The sequence below is a fragment of the Panthera leo genome, chromosome A1, assembly GCF_018350215.1.
Source record: "Panthera leo isolate Ple1 chromosome A1, P.leo_Ple1_pat1.1, whole genome shotgun sequence".
Classification (NCBI taxonomy): domain Eukaryota; kingdom Metazoa; phylum Chordata; class Mammalia; order Carnivora; family Felidae; genus Panthera; species Panthera leo.
Genome location: NC_056679.1, coordinates 2,042,421 through 2,057,913, shown reverse-complemented (window position 1 = coordinate 2,057,913; position 15,493 = coordinate 2,042,421). Strand labels below are relative to the sequence as shown.

Here is a 15,493-nt window from a genome sequence, read left to right as displayed (position 1 = left end):
CGTAGCAGCGACTCCCGACGCTTCTCCTGCCGGGGCAGTGGGGGCGGGGGGCGGTGGAGGAGGGCTCCCTTAGTCTGGTTGGGTAAAGGTGATTGGCTGGTGAGGAGCCGCGGCCGTTGGGGGCGGAAGCTTCCGGAAGCGCCGAGGGGCTACAAGGCGGAAGAGCGACGCCGTCGCGGTGCGAGGGCTCTCCGGCTGCCGGTGCGAGTGCGCCTGTTTGCCCGGCCACCTGCCCGGGCTGCCCGGCTGCCCCGGCGGGTCCACGACGTCTCCGCAGCCGCCTGCCACGGGCCGCGTGTCGCCGTGCGCTTGGAAGAAGCCGGGAAGTTCACGGTAGTGCAGTCTCTCAGGTGAGACTAGCCCGTTACAGCCATTGCTGTCGCCAAGTGCGATCTGAGATCTGGTTGGCCTCGCACACTTGGGCCCCATTACTTTTGTCGCTCTCTCTTACAAGGGCCCTTTCTTCGGGAAACCGGTTAAAATGTATCCTCCTCATTCCCTCCCCTTCTGGGTCTGTGGCCGGTAGATCTGGGGTCTTTTGCTTGTTTACTCTTTGTAACACGTGACCAGAAGAAGTTGTGTCTAAACTGACACTTCTTTATGTTTATTTATTTATTTATTTATTTAAATTTTTTTTTTTAATTTTTACCGTTTATTTATTTTTGAGACAGAGAGAGACAGAGCATGAACGGGGAGGGGCAGAGGGAGAGGGAGACAGAGAATCGGATGCAGGCTCCAGGCTCTGAGCCGTCAGCCCAGAGCCCGACGCGGGGCTCGAACCCACGGACCGTGAGATCGTGACCTGAGTTGAAGTCAGACGCTCAACCGACTGAGCCACCCAGGCGCCCCTAAACTGACACTTCTTTATGTTTAAATCAAATTAATAACATCACATTCCATAGTTATGTGATCTTATTAAAGCATCACATTTATTTTCTAGGTAAAAATATATCTCTAGAAATGTCCGGGGGCATCTGGGTGGCCCAGTCGGTTAAGCAACTAACTCTCGATTTCGGCTTAGGTCATGGTCTCATGGTTTGTGGCATTGAGTGGTGATGGCACGGAGCCTGCTTGGGATTCTCTCTCTCCCTCTCTCTCTGCCCTTCCCCACCCCACCCCCTCTCAAAGTACATCAGTAAACTTTAAAAGAAAAAAAATGTGCATTGTATTCAGAAAGAAATTTACAGCCTTGCTTGCATTAAAAGCATTTTGCTACACTCATGAGATTATCAACAGAAGGAAGATTTCTTATTAATTGAATAAAGTATAGCTATCAGAAACATACAAAAGCATCATACTTAATGGTGAAACAGTGCAAAATTTTCATTATAGTCAGAAACAAGATGAATATGCTTATTATAATTTCTCTATAGTACATTTTACTGGAAGTTCTAGCTAATGCAATACAATAAGAAAAATAACTGATGTGTGCATATCAGAACAGAGGATCCAAATTGTAATTATTTGCCAACGATACGATGATCTACGTGGACCATTTAAGGAAGTGGATGGATAAAATACTAGTACTTCTAAGAGAGCTCGGCAAGATAAACAGCTCAAACAGAACAAAGGATTCTGCAAAAAAAAATGTGCAAAAAAAATGTAACCACATGAAGACACTCTGCATTATTATTCTCAGGAAAAAGCAAATAAAAATGACTACACACACATTAAAATGACTAGAACTGAAAGGACAATACCGAGTAATGGCAATGATGCAGAGCAACTGTAATTTGAATACACTGCCGGTGGGAGTGTGAAAGGGTACAACAACTTCGGAAACCAGTTTGGCAATCTCTTACCAGGTTTGCGTGTCAGAACTCCGCTGTTCAGTATGCACCCGAGAGAAATGAAAACAGTTGTCCACACAAAGACTTGTGCACAGACGTTCACAGCCCCAAATTAGCAAGACCCCAAATATTTATTCACAGGTGAGTAGGTCAACAACTTGTGGTATATTTATACAATGGAATATACTCAGCTACGTGCAACAACATGGACGAATCTCAAAAATATTTTGCAGAATGAAAAACACAGAAACAGAAAAGTACATAGCATTTGATATCATTTTTTTTGTTTTTAAATTTTAAGTTATTTATTTTGAGAGAGACACACATACACACACAGAGGGGGGAGGGGCAGAGAGAGAGAATCCCAAGCAGGCTCTATGCTTAGCACGGAGCTGGACACGGGGCTCGATCCCATGACAGCGAGATCACAACCTGAGCTGGAAATCAAGAGATTGACGCTCAACTGACTGAGCCACCCAGGGGTCCCAGCATTTGATTTTATTTGTAAGAAATTCTTTTTAAAAGGCATTCTAATCTCTAAGGGACAGAAAACAGACCGGTGGTTGCCTGGGGTTGAGGGTAAGGAGAAGTTTCAACAAAAGATGGGGAATAAGGAACTTTTTTGGGTTCCTTATGGAACCAATGGTGGAAATGTTTCTTATTTTAATTGCGCTTAAATAGGTGCATTTTGTTGTATGTAAATTATATCGTAGAGAAGTTGATTTTTTAAAGTGTCAGCCTTTTGAATTGGATTTTTACGTCCTTTGCCTCTTTTTTCTTTGCTTTTTCTTTTGCTTTGTTTTTACTCTTCGCTGAAGATGAACTTTTTAAGGATGTTCATTGAATTGTAAGAGAGGTCAGATGGATCCTTATTGATCCGCCTAACTTAGGGACCCCCCTCCCCCCCCTCCCGCCTTGATTCCACCCTGCTTCCTTTTCAGTGACATCTAGTCCTGAGTCTCGACTTCATCCCTGTGTCTGGACGAGACGTTGGTGTCTGCTTGTTTTTGAGTCAACTCGGCACCCCCTTAGCAAATTTATATACTTTGGGCTTTTCTGTGTTTGGCCCAGGTGGATAGGATTCCTTGCTCTCATCTACACGGCAATCCAGCCCGCTTCCAGTTTGTTGACGCCAGCAGGCTTAGCCAGTGGTCCTGTAGGGAATCGGACGTCTGCCAGGTAGGGTGGGCTCTCTGCTTGGTGTGGGAGGAGGAGGGGAGAAGGCCAAGGACGGTTTCACAGTATGAGAAATGCTTTAAAAATTGTGCCTGGGGCGCCTGGGCGGCTCAGTCGGTTGAACGTCCGACTTCGGCTCAGGTCATGATCTCGCGGTCTGTGAGTTCGAGCCCCGCGTCAGGCTCTGTGCTGACAGCTTAGAGCCCGGAGCCTGCTGCAGATTCTGTGTCTCCCTCTCTCTCTGCCCATTCCCCATTCACGCTCAGTCTCCCCCTCTCTCTCAAAAATACATAAACATTAAAAAAATTTTTTTTAATTGTACTTGAAAGGGATTGGTTATATTTCTATGTGTCGGATCCCAGTCCTTTGTGCTCATTACCGCACTTAACACGTCTGAGAGCGGGTTAAAGGTGGAGCCACATTCTGTGTCTGTTTATTCCTGCTCTTTGCACTCTACTCCACAGAATCTGAACCTCAAGCATTACTGGGCCCGCCCACACTCTGCTCTCAGAGGACTGGAGGGTAAACAGTGAGGACTGAAAATCCTGACCTCCTGGTGCCCTTAAATGCAGAGCAAGCAGGAAAACTACATTGGGGATGTCAGGGAGGGGGAGATGGGAGGAACGAGGGAGGTCAGGGAGGGGGAGATGGGAGGAACGTTTGTTGCAGGGCTGTTAGTGACCGCTGTTTGAAGTGATCTGAGTCGTGGAGGGCAGCCAAATAGCCTGCACGAGTGACTGGGGCCAGAGGCTGGGAGGTCCAGCGGGTCTCTGGATTCATTACACGATAAGATTTTAGAGCAGGAGAGGACCTTAAGAGATCACGTAGTCCCACCCTCCATTTTAGAGATGAATCAATGCGACTTAAGGAATTTAAAAGATATCCCCAATGCCTTGCCGGTTGGTAATTGACTTGAAATGAAAATTATAGTCTCCTCACCGTGAGTCGAGTAATTTTTGCCATCAGACAAGGCTGCTGACTTGTGTGGTTTTATCCTTAGCTTCTTGATGGGTTTTAACTGACACATGTGTCCCATCTAGCCTGACTACAAGCTGACCGCCCCAACTCCTTTTTAAATAAATTGTCAAGGAAATCTGTTCCTGTAAACTGCTTGGTCTTAACCAAAGTCTACTTAACTAATAAAAGAAATTGGGAAGAAATGCCTGCAGAGCAATACCGTGAACCAAATATAGCCAGCGTCCCCAGAGAAAAGCACTTCCAGCTATTGAACCGTAACATAAAACAATACAGTCTCTGAAAGTGTAGGACTTCCATGTGCCTCCTACTCCAGAAGGGACGCGGGTGGACGACGTCCTCGTCTTCTTCCTGTCCTCTCAGAACGCTGTTCCCCCTCACCTCCGAGCTCTACCTGTTTAAGCCGGGGACATGGCAACTGTTATTCACTTGTACTGAGAACCACTGGAATATCTTGCACATTGGCAAACCGGCCTCCATCTGCTTCCACCGGCCTCGATGTGCGTGCGTCGGAGCGACACTAATTGACGACAGTGCTATGACTGAAAGTGAAAGTCTTGAAAAACTGAGAGAAAATTACTATTTTTAATCAAAACTGCTGAAATAGTACATCTCACTGAAATTTGTTATTTTGGGGTTTTGTTGTTGTTTTTTTTTTCAATATATGAAATTTATTGTCAAATTGGTTTCCGTACAACACCCAGTGCTCATCCCAACAGTTGCCCTCCTCAATGCCCATCACCCATTTTCCCCTCCCTCCCACCCCCCATCAACCCTCAGTTTGTTCTCAGTTTTTAAGAGTCTCTTATGCTTTGGCTCTCTCCCACTCTAACCTCTTTTTTTTTTTTTTTTTTTTGAAATTTGTTATTTGGAATTTCTATGCTGTGTTCGATTGTTTAAAAACAACACGGGGGCGCCTGGGTGGCTCAATCCGTTGAGCGTCGGACTTCGGCTCAGGTCATGATCTCACAGTCCGTGAGTTCGAGCCCCGCGTCAGGCTCTGTGCTGGCAGCTCAGAGCCTGGAGCCTGCTTCGGATTCTGTGTCTCCTCCCTCTGCCCCTCCCCTGCTCATGCTGTGTCTCTCTCTGTCTTAAAAATGAATAAAAACATTAAAAAATTTTTTTAAAAAATTAAAAAAACCAAAAATAACACAAAATTTGAGGGGCACCTGGCTGGCCCAGTCGGTAGAGCTTGCAGCTCTTGCTCTCGGGGTTGTGAGTTCGAGCCTAATGTTGTGTATAGAGATGACTTAAAAATAAAAATTTTAGGGGCACCTGGGGCTAGCCAGTTGAGCATCTGACTTTGACTTGGGTCATGGTCTCGAGGTTTGGGAGTTCAAGCCCCACATCGGGCTCTCTGCTGTCAGCGCAGAGCCTGCTTCCGATCCTCTGTCCCCCTCTCTCTCTGCTCCTCTCCCACTCGCTCTCTCTCTCTCTCTTTCAAAGACAGGTAAACATTAAAAAATAACACTAGCAAAATAAAATCTTTAAGAAAATACAAAATTTGAGATTTCATATAACACTGGAGAGAGAGTTTCCAATCCTAAACAACGAGTGAAGCTAACACATGTCTGAACTCCTTTCACTGAGTGCATTGTGATGGTGACTGGATTGTATTTGTCATCTATTTGAAACTCCAAGCAACCCTGGGTATGTAAATCAAGGGTGTGAAACATAGAGGAACTAATAATAGTTCATGTATGATATTAATTAGTTCACAAGGGATCAAAACTTAAAAATTAGGCATCTGGGTTATTTTTAATCGTGGTAAAAAAAAAACACATAACATTTCTCATCTTAACCATGTTTAAGTATACAGTTCAATAGCGCTAAGTATAGTCATATTGTTGTACTACAGATCTCCAGAATTTTTCATCTTTCAAAACAGAAATTCCATATTGCCTCCCTCCAGACCCCAGCAACCCCTCTTGTGCTTTCTGTCTCTTATGAATCTGGCTACTCAAGGTGCCTCCTGTAAGTGGAATCAAGCAGTGTTATCTTTATGTGACTGTTTATTTTCACTTAGCATAATGCTCTCAACATTCATCTGTGCTGTAACCTGTGACAGGATTCCCTTCTTTTTTAAGGCCGAGTAATACTCCGTTGTATGTACATATCACGTTGTTTTTCACCTGTTCATCTGTCAGTGGACGCTTGGGTTGTCTCCATCCCTTGGCTGTTGTAAAACATGCTGCTGTGAACATGGATTTGCAAATATATGTTCAAGATCCTGCTTTCCGTTCTTGTGGGTGTAGAACTGGCAGTGGGAATACTGGATCATACGGTAATTCCATTTTTACTTTGTGGGGAGGTCACCACACCATTTCTCATAGTGGCGGTGCCACTTTACATTGCCACCAGCAGTGCACAGGGTTCCCTCTTCTTGACATCCTCTCCAGCGTGTTATTTCTCGTCTTTGTGATAATTGCTGTTCTAACAGGTGCGAGGTGATAGCTCATTGCAATTTTGATTTGCATTTCCCTGATGATGTATGAGGTTGAACATACTTTAATGTGCCTGTTGTCCATCTGGATGCTTTCTTTGGAAGAACGTCTATTTAGTCCTCTCTCTAATTTTTAACCAGATTGTTAGGTGTTGGGTTGTATGAGTTTGTTCCATAGTTTGGAAATTAACCCCTTATCAAATACATTATTTGCGAGATCAAATATATCTCCCATTCAATAGGTTGCCTTTTCATTTTGCTGATTATTTGCTTTGCCGTGTGGAAGATTTTTGGTTTGGTATAGTTCCGTTTTTGTTGCTTTTGCTTTTGGTGTCAGATTCAAAAAGCCGTTGCCAAGACCTGTGTCAGGGAGCTCACTGTCTATGTTTTCTTTTATAGTTTCAAGTCTTCCATTCTCTCTTTTTGTAAGCTTTATTTATTTTGAGAGAGAGTGCATGTGAGCGGAGAGGGGCAGATAGAGAAGAAGAGAGAGAGAATCCCAAGTAGGCTTCACACTGTTAGCTTGGAGCCTGATTCAGGACTTGATCCCACGAACCGTGAGATCATGACCTGAGCAGAAATCAAGAGTTTGACGCTCAACCAACTGACCCACCCAGGTGCCCCCATGTCTTCCTTTCTTTAATCCATCTCTTTTCTTTTCTTTAAAGTAATCTCTGTGCCCAACATGGGGCTCGAACTCATGACCCCACGATCAAGAGTCACATGCTCTGCTGATGAGTCAGACGGGCACCCTCAGTCTTTCATCCATTTTGAGTTGATTTTTGTGTATGGTGTAAGAAAGTGGTCCCGTCATTCCGTCCATGTGCCTGTCCAGTTTTCCCAGCACCATTTATTGAAAACACTATCCTTTCCCCATTATATATTCTTGCCTCCTTTGTTGAAGACTAATTGACATACATGAGTTTATTCTGGGGATCTCTATTCTATTATTTTCAGTAATAAAACTTTAAATCAGGGATCATGATGACTCCAGTTTTGGGTTGTTGTTTTTTTTTTTCCTCAAGATTCAAGGTCATTTACAGTCCCATACAAGTTTTAGGATTTTTTGTTCTATTTCTGTGAAAAATACTATTGGTATTTAGGTAGGGTTTGTGTTGAATCTGTACGTTGCCTTGGGCAGTGTGTACATTTTAACAGCATTGATTCTTCCAATCTGTGAGCATGGTATAGATCTTCCACCGCCTTGGTTAAATTTATTCCGAAGTATTTTACTCTTTCTGATGTGATTGAAAATGGGATTGCTTTCTTAATTTCTCTTTCTGATAGTTTATTATGAGTAAATAGAAATGCAACACATTTTTGTGTATTGATTTTGTATCTTGCAACTTTATCAAATTTATTAATTCTAACACTTTTTTATGGAGTCTTTAGGGTTTTCTATATGTAATATGTCATCTTCAATTAATGACAGTTTTACTCTTTCCTTTCTTTTTTTTTTTTATTTTTTTTTTCAACATTTTTTATTTATTTTTGGGACAGAGAGAGACAGAGCATGAACGGGGGAGGGGCAGAGAGAGAGGGAGACACAGAATCGGAAACAGGCTCCAGGCTCCGAGCCATCAGCCCAGAGCCCAACGCGGGGCTCGAACTCACGGACCGTGAGATTGTGACCTGGCTGAAGTTGGATGCTTAACCAACTGCGCCACCCAGGCGCCCCTACTCTTTCCTTTCTTAAAAAAATTTTTTTTAATGTTTATTTATTTTTGAGACAGAGAGAGACAGAGCATGAACGGGGGAGGGGCAGAGAGAGAGGGAGACACAGAATCGGAAGCAGGCTCCAGGCTCCGAGCCATCAGCCCAGAGCCCGACGCGGGGCTCGAACTCACGGACTGTGAGATCGTGACCTGAGCTGAAGTCGGACGCTTAACCGACTCAGCCACCCAGGCGCCCCTACTCTTTCCTTTCTAATTTAGATGCCTTTTATTTCCCTTTCTTGTCTAATTACTCTGGCTGGGATTTCCATTACTATGTTGAATAAAAGTAGAGGGAGTATATCCTTATTTTTTTCCTGATATTAGTAGAAAAGCTTTTAGCTTTTCAGCATTGAGTATGATGCTAGCCGGGGGCTTGTCATATATGGCCTTGATTATGTTAAGGTACATTTCCTCTTTACTTGCTTTGAGAATTTTTAATATATAAATGCGTATATGTTCAGTTTTGTCAAATGATTTTGTCTTTTGTTTTGATAACGTGGTGTGTCACATTGGTTGATTTGTGCATGTTAAACCAAACTTGCATCCCTGCAATCAATCCCACTTGATCCTGGTATACGATCCTTTTCCTGCATTATTAAATGTGGTTTGCTGATACTTTGTTGAACATATTTGCGTCTGCGGTCATCAGGGATAAGGGCCTCAAATTTTATTTTCTTGTGGCATCCTTGTCTGCTTTTAGTATCAGGTAATGCTGGCATCATGAAATGACTTTAGGAGCGTTTCCTCCTCTTTTATTATTTGAAAGAGTTTAAGAAAGATCGGTGTCAATTCTTTGAATGTCTGATAGAATTCACCAGTGAAGTCGTCTGGTCCTGGAAGTTTGTCGGTTTGTTTGTTTGTTTGTTTGTTGATTACTGATTCAATCTCCTTTCTAGTAATCTATCTATTCAGATTTTCTGTTTCTTCCTAATTCAGTCTTGGTGGGGTATGTGTTTCTAGGAATTTATTCATTTTTTCTATGTTGCCCAATTTGTTGGTGTATAATTATTCATAGTAGTCTCTCATGATCCTTTGTATTTCTGTGGCATCAGTTGTAACATCTTTTTCGTATCCAATTTTATTTCAGTCCTCTCTATTTCTTGGTGAATCTACTTAGTGGTTTGTCAATTTTGTTTACCTTTTTGAAGAACGTACTCTTAACTTCATTGATCTTTTCTATTACCTTTTTAGTCTCTATTTCACTTATTTCTACACTAATCTGTTATTTTCTTTTTTTCTACTAACTTTGAGCTTCATTTGCTCTTCTTTTACTGGTTCCTTGAAGTGTAGAGTTAGATTGTTTATTTGAGACTTTTCTTGTTTCTTGAAGTAGGCATTTGTTGATATGAACTTCCCTCTTAGAACTGCTTTTGCTGCATCATAAATTTTGATTATGTTATATTTCCACTATCATGTGTCTCGAGGTATTTTTTTTATTTCTCTTTTGTCTTGTAGGTTTTTCAGTACCATATTTTTAAATCTCCACATATCTGTGAATTTTCCAGTTTTCTTTATGTAGTTGTTTTCTACCTTCATATCATTGTGGTTGGAAAACAAGTTTGATATGGTTTCAATCCTCTTAAATCAATTAAGACTTGTTTTGTGACCTACCACATGATCTATCTTGGAGAATGTTCCATGTGTGCCAGAAAAGAATGTGTATTCTGTTGCTTTTTGATAGAGTGTTCTGTATATATACATATATCTATTAAGTCCATTTGGTCTAATGTGTTAAGGCCAATGTTTCCTTACTGATGTTCTGTCTGGATAATCTGTCCAGTGTAAGTGGAGTGTTAAAGTCCCCTCTATTATTGTATTGCTGTCAATTTCTCCCTTTAAGTCTGTTAATATTTGCTTTATATATTAGGTTATTCTATGTTGGGTGCATGAATATTTACCAATGTTGTATTCTCTTGTTGTGTTGACCACCTTAGCATTATGTAATGCTTTTCTTTGCCTTAATGCAGTCTTTGTTTTAAAGTCAGTTTTGTCTGGGGTTACCTGGGTGGCTCAGTTGGTTACATGTCCAACTTCGGCTCAGGTCATGATCTCATGGTTCATGAGTTCGAGCCCCACATCGGGCTCTGTGATGACAGCTCAGAGTCTAGAGCCGGCTGTGGATTCTGTCTCTCTCTCACTCACTCTCTCTCTCTCTCTCTCTCTCTCTCCCTTTCCCCCACTTTGTGCCCTCTCTCTCTCTGTCTCTCAAAAATAAATAAATAATCATTAAAAAAATTTTAAGTCCATTTTATCTGATATAACTACCCAGCTTTCCTTTGGTTTCCATTTGCATGGGATATTTGTCTCCATTCCTTCACTTTCAGTCTGCATGTGTCCTTACATCTAAAGTGAGTCTTTTGTAGGGACGCCTGGGTGGCTCAGTCATTTGGGCATCTGACTCTTGATTTTGGCTCAGGTCTCATGGTCGTGGAATCGAGCCCTGCTTGCATCAGGCTCCACACTGTTAATGCTGAGGATTCTCTCTCCCTTTCTCTCTACCCCTCCCCCTGCTTGTACTCTCTCTCTCTCTTTCTCTCAAAATAAATAAAAACTTTAAAAAAATAAAATGAGTCTTTTGTAAACAATGAGTCTTTTTTTTCTTTTTCCATTCAGCCACTGTATGTATTTTGACTGAAGACTTTAGTCCATTTACATATATTTTTTTGAGAAGTATGTATTTATTGCCATTTTGTTAATTGTTTTCTGGTTGTTTTTGAAGTTCCTCTCTGTTCTTCTTTTACTCTCTTTGTGATTTGATGACTTTCTTTAGTGATATATTTAGATTCCTTTCTCTTTATGTTTTTGTATTTACTATATGTTTTGGACTTGTGGTTACCATGAGGCTTACATATAAGAATTTATATCTATAATAATCTATTTTAAGTTGATAACAACTTAAATTTGATCAAATTCTAAAGCTCAACATTTTTGCTCTCCTTCCCTCCCCACATTTTATGTTTTTAATGTCAGATTTACATCTTTTTATCTTGTATATCCCTTAACTCATTATTATATTCATAGTTATTTTTACTAGTTCATTTTTTGACCTGCATGCCAGCTTAATAAGTGATTAGTACACTATCTTTACTATATATTTACCTATCCAACGAGATTTATTCTTTTCTATGTTCTCTTATTACTAATGATCATCTTTCCTTTTCAGCTTAAAGAATTCCCTTTAACATTTCTTGTAAGGCTGGTTTAATGGTGAACTCCTCTATCTTTTGTGTCTGGAAAATTATTTATCTCTTCCTCAATTCTGAATGATAACTTTGTCAGGTAGAGTAGATTGAAGTTTTTTTTGGTTGGAAGTTTTTTCTTTCAGCACTTGGAATACATCATGCCGCTCACCTGTGCCATCACAGTTTCTGCTGGAAAATCTGCTGAGTGTCTTATGGGGATTTCTTTGTATATGTAAGCATTTTTCTTCTCTCCTTGCTTTTAGGATTCTCTGTTTTTGTTTAATTGTTGACATTTTAATTATAATGTGCCTTGATGTGGGTCTCTTTAGATTCTCTTGTTTGGAATCCTTTAGGCTTCCTCATTCTGGATGTCTGTTTCCTCTTCTGGGTCAGGGAAGTTTTCAGCCACTATTCAAATAAGATTTCTTCCTCCTTTCCTCTCTCCTCTCCTTCTGGGAGCCCTATAATACAAATGTAATCAGTTTCATGTTGCTCCATAAGTCCCTTGAGCTGTCTTCACTTTTTTTTCCATCCTTTTTTCTATTTGCTGCTCCAATCAGGTGAGTTCCACTGCCTTGTCTTTGAGTTCACTGATCCTTTCTTTGCTTCATCTAGTCTGTTGTTCAACCCCTCTAGTGTACTTTTCATTTCAGTCATTGTGTTCTTCAGCTCTGTGACTTCTATTTCATAGTTTCTTATGTTTTCTGTCTGTTTGTTGAATTTCTCACATGTTCATCCATTTCCTTTCCCCAGTTTGGTGAGCATCTTTATGACCATGACTTTAAAGTCTTTATCAGGTAAATTACTTATCTCCATTTAATTAAGGTTTTTCTCTAGGTTTCATCTTGTTTTTTCATTTGGCACATATTCTTCTATTTCTTCATTTTGCTTGACTCTCTGTATTGGTTTCTATGCTGTTGAGACTTCTCTCCCAATCTTGAAGGAGTGGCCTTGTATAGGAGATATACCTTTTTGTTCAACCCTGTCCCATCTCTTGGTTGTCTCTCAAACCTTTGTGTTTGTCCAAGCAGTCTATTATATTTTTAGTAGCTCCCTATAGTTACATATGTGCCTAGACTTGTCAATATCCCAAAGGGGAGGATCTTAGCACCTAGATTCAGGCTGATTGGAAGTCAGACCCTCAGTCATCAGCTTTTAATTGTTTGCAAATAGGGGCGCCTGGGTGGCTCAGTCGGTTAAGCGGCCGACTTTGGCTCAGGTCACGATCTCGCGGTCCGTGAGTTCAAGCCCCGCATCGGGCTCTGTGCTGACAGCTCAGAGCCTGGAGCCTGTTTCCGATTCTGTGTCTCCCTCTCTCTCTGCCCCTCCCCTGTTCATGCTCTGTCTCTCTCTGTCTCAAAAATAAATAAACGTTAAAAAAAAAACTGTTTATAATTGTTTGCAAATATATATACAGTCTGTAGTTATCACAATCATAAGCCCCACTGGCCACCAGAGCCAGGAGATCTAGAGGTGTCTTCTGGGTGGCAGTTACAAAAATTGGGGCTCCACATGAGAGTATAACCTCTTTTGTGGGAGATACCAGCAAGCTGGAGCAAGACAGAAGGAAAGTGGCAAGATGGCATCTACAGCCTATGCTCCTTGAGAGCAGCCCTGTAGGCAATAAGACATCTGCCAAATCTAAAGCCTGCCCCTCAGGCTTTTCTGTTTCTGTTTCTGTTTTTTGTTTTTTGTTTTTATAATAGTGGCCGTCCTAATGGATGTGAAGTGATACCTTGTTGTGGTTTTGCTTTGCATTTTCCTAATGATTAGCTATGTTGAGCATCTTTTCATATGCTTTTTGGCCAGGCATGTGGTTTTAAACTATTATAGAGTGTCAAATTGTAGCTGTTTTCAGCCAATCTGTGTGCCATTTATAAGACTATATAACAAAAAAAAAAATCCCACAAAACAATCTGAAGACCAAAGAGCTTTTTAAGGTGACTCAGAAGTTAAGCACATGTCATTTCAGTTGGGTTCAATTGACTTGGAGATCTTCATTGTGTGCCCAAAGCACACAGCCCTCCTAATTCAATGTTTAAGTAAGCTGATGAATACTAAGTAAAGACCTCTGAAAAGAGAAAGGATGTTTTATTACATATAATAAACTCCAGGTCCACATGGCCTAGATGGTTTCACGGGTGCATTCTTCCGTCCATTAAAGAAGAAAAAAAGACCAACTATACACAAACTTTTCTAGGAAATAGAACACTTTCCGACTCATATTATGAGGCTGGCATTATTCTGATACCAAAGCCAGACTTTATATATAAATACACATTTTGTGTATATGTATTTATTTATACGTATACATTTTATGCACCTGTATGTACAAAATTTTATAGGCATACTCCTTCTTCTTTTTCTTCTTCAGTCATCCATTACAAACCAAGGGAAAAAGAATGGTCTTTTAATGCATTTCACATCTTTTCTTCGTGGCTGGAGATGCCAAGGATGGAAGTAGAGCATTAGTAATGTGGGCTACTCCTGGGTCGACCCATACAAATTGTACCCCATGCTCAGACCCTAGTCTTTTGAACTGGTTGCCCACCGTCTGAAAAAGGAAAAAGTTCCGAAGGCAACGTAAATTAAGAGGTTGACATGCCTTAAAGAAGGCCTATTAAGGATAAAAATATACCATTGGAGCTTCTTCTGATAAACAAAGTAAACAAAACCATGGGATAGATCCATTAGGAGGCATTTGTGAGACACTCAGACTCTGAAAATTGGTGCTTTGATGAGTGAGAAGGGCAGGGAGAGATTGCAGGGTTACTTTCCACTTGAGCAGGGTGAGTTTCCACCTGAGTATCTGAAGTCAGAGCCAGCACATCTAACGGTATTGATGGTGTGCAGTGTTTCTCTGAGTTTGAAGGGTGGGCTGCACTGTCTCTAAAAGTGGGTTTTTCTTTACGGAGTGCAACAGTGATCTCGTCCCTGAGTACCACATGAGCCCAGTAGATAGCACTCCAGACAAGGGTGGGATTCCCAGGATGTTTTCCATCAGTGCATCAAGAGGACTGATAGGGCTGTCCACAGATGTGGAATTTCCTTGGGATCACACTATAGTTCTTGGCCTGTTTCCCTGATTCCAGGTTAGCTAATTGATGGTAGGGGAATCATTTTATTCAACTTTGCATTTAATTTTTCATACCTGATCCTTTGTCTGGCACCCAGTTAGTGCCCAATAAATAGAGTGTGCATAGGTGGAGATCTTAAGAAACTTCTCAATCCCCCGAGGACTTCATCATAGGAGAGACATTCCCCTGTGGGTTCTACAAGTAGATGGGCATCTGTGTTTTTCTCCAGAGCCCCCTGAAGCCCATTCATCATTCATTACTTAATAATGATTTGTCTCTTGAGCCTAACAGAGAGGCCCAAACTTGAGCAGTTTTCCACTGTGGGTCCCCATTGTGGCTCAGCACATCCACAGACACTTAGAAGGGAAACTTGGCTCATTCCAACCCTGGGGTCCCCATCTGATTGGTTCTGGCCTGAAGGCCAGTTCTCAGCATTACGTTCTTCCCTTCTGTCTCCTGGTTTCCCCGAGCCCTCAATGAGGAGCTCATCTTCTGCGCTGTTTGGCCAAAGTCCAGGCTTTCAGCTAAGGGCCCAGGACTTTGGGAACCGAAGAGATTAGAATTATTTAAGGTTAGCATGTCAGTAAATAGCAGGGACTTCTATTTAAAATGTCTAAATAAGTTTATTAACACCTACTGTTTTTTAGTACACAGGTTAGATTTCTATAACAAAAAGATTTAAAAAACAAAGCCCTAAATGATATAGATGTTCCTTTCTTTTTCATGTAATAGTCCAGATATAGTAGTCTAGGCTTGTGGGACAGTTTGCCATCCCACGTTTGATGAAGGTTCTGGTTGTTGATGTTTTCCTGCTAAAGAAAAGCAGAAAAAAAGAGATAGAGGAAGGCTTCACCCAGTGTTTTTTAAGTGTGGGAATCCCCGGGTGAGAACCTAACACAGAGCCACGGTGAGCCACAGGCAAGTCTCAGGCTGCCCGGGTAGGACCCTGCTAAAATCCGTACCCCAGGCCCCTGACCATTCCTTCCTCCCCGCTTCACACCAGGACGCTCGCTTCCCCTGTAAAACAAAACACTTGAATTGTCTCTAAAGGTGACATTTTGCTTCCTGCTTCTGTGCCATTGTACTTGCTCTCCCGGCCGGAAAACTCCTCCTCCCCTGCCAAAGCCAAGCCCTA

The 15,493-nt window shown here is 41.7% G+C and overlaps 1 long non-coding RNA gene across 3 annotated transcripts in view; it reads left to right on the top strand.

The window, feature by feature from the left end:
* Positions 1 to 204: 204 nt before the first annotated feature.
* LOC122213686 overlaps positions 205 to 15,493 on the top strand; it is a 29,687-nt gene continuing 14,398 nt past the window's right edge. For all 3 annotated transcript variants that reach the window (XR_006199618.1, XR_006199626.1, XR_006199617.1), the window contains exons 1-2: positions 205 to 350; positions 2,862 to 2,969. This is a non-coding gene — a long non-coding RNA (uncharacterized LOC122213686). The remainder of the gene's footprint in view (positions 351 to 2,861; positions 2,970 to 15,493) is intronic.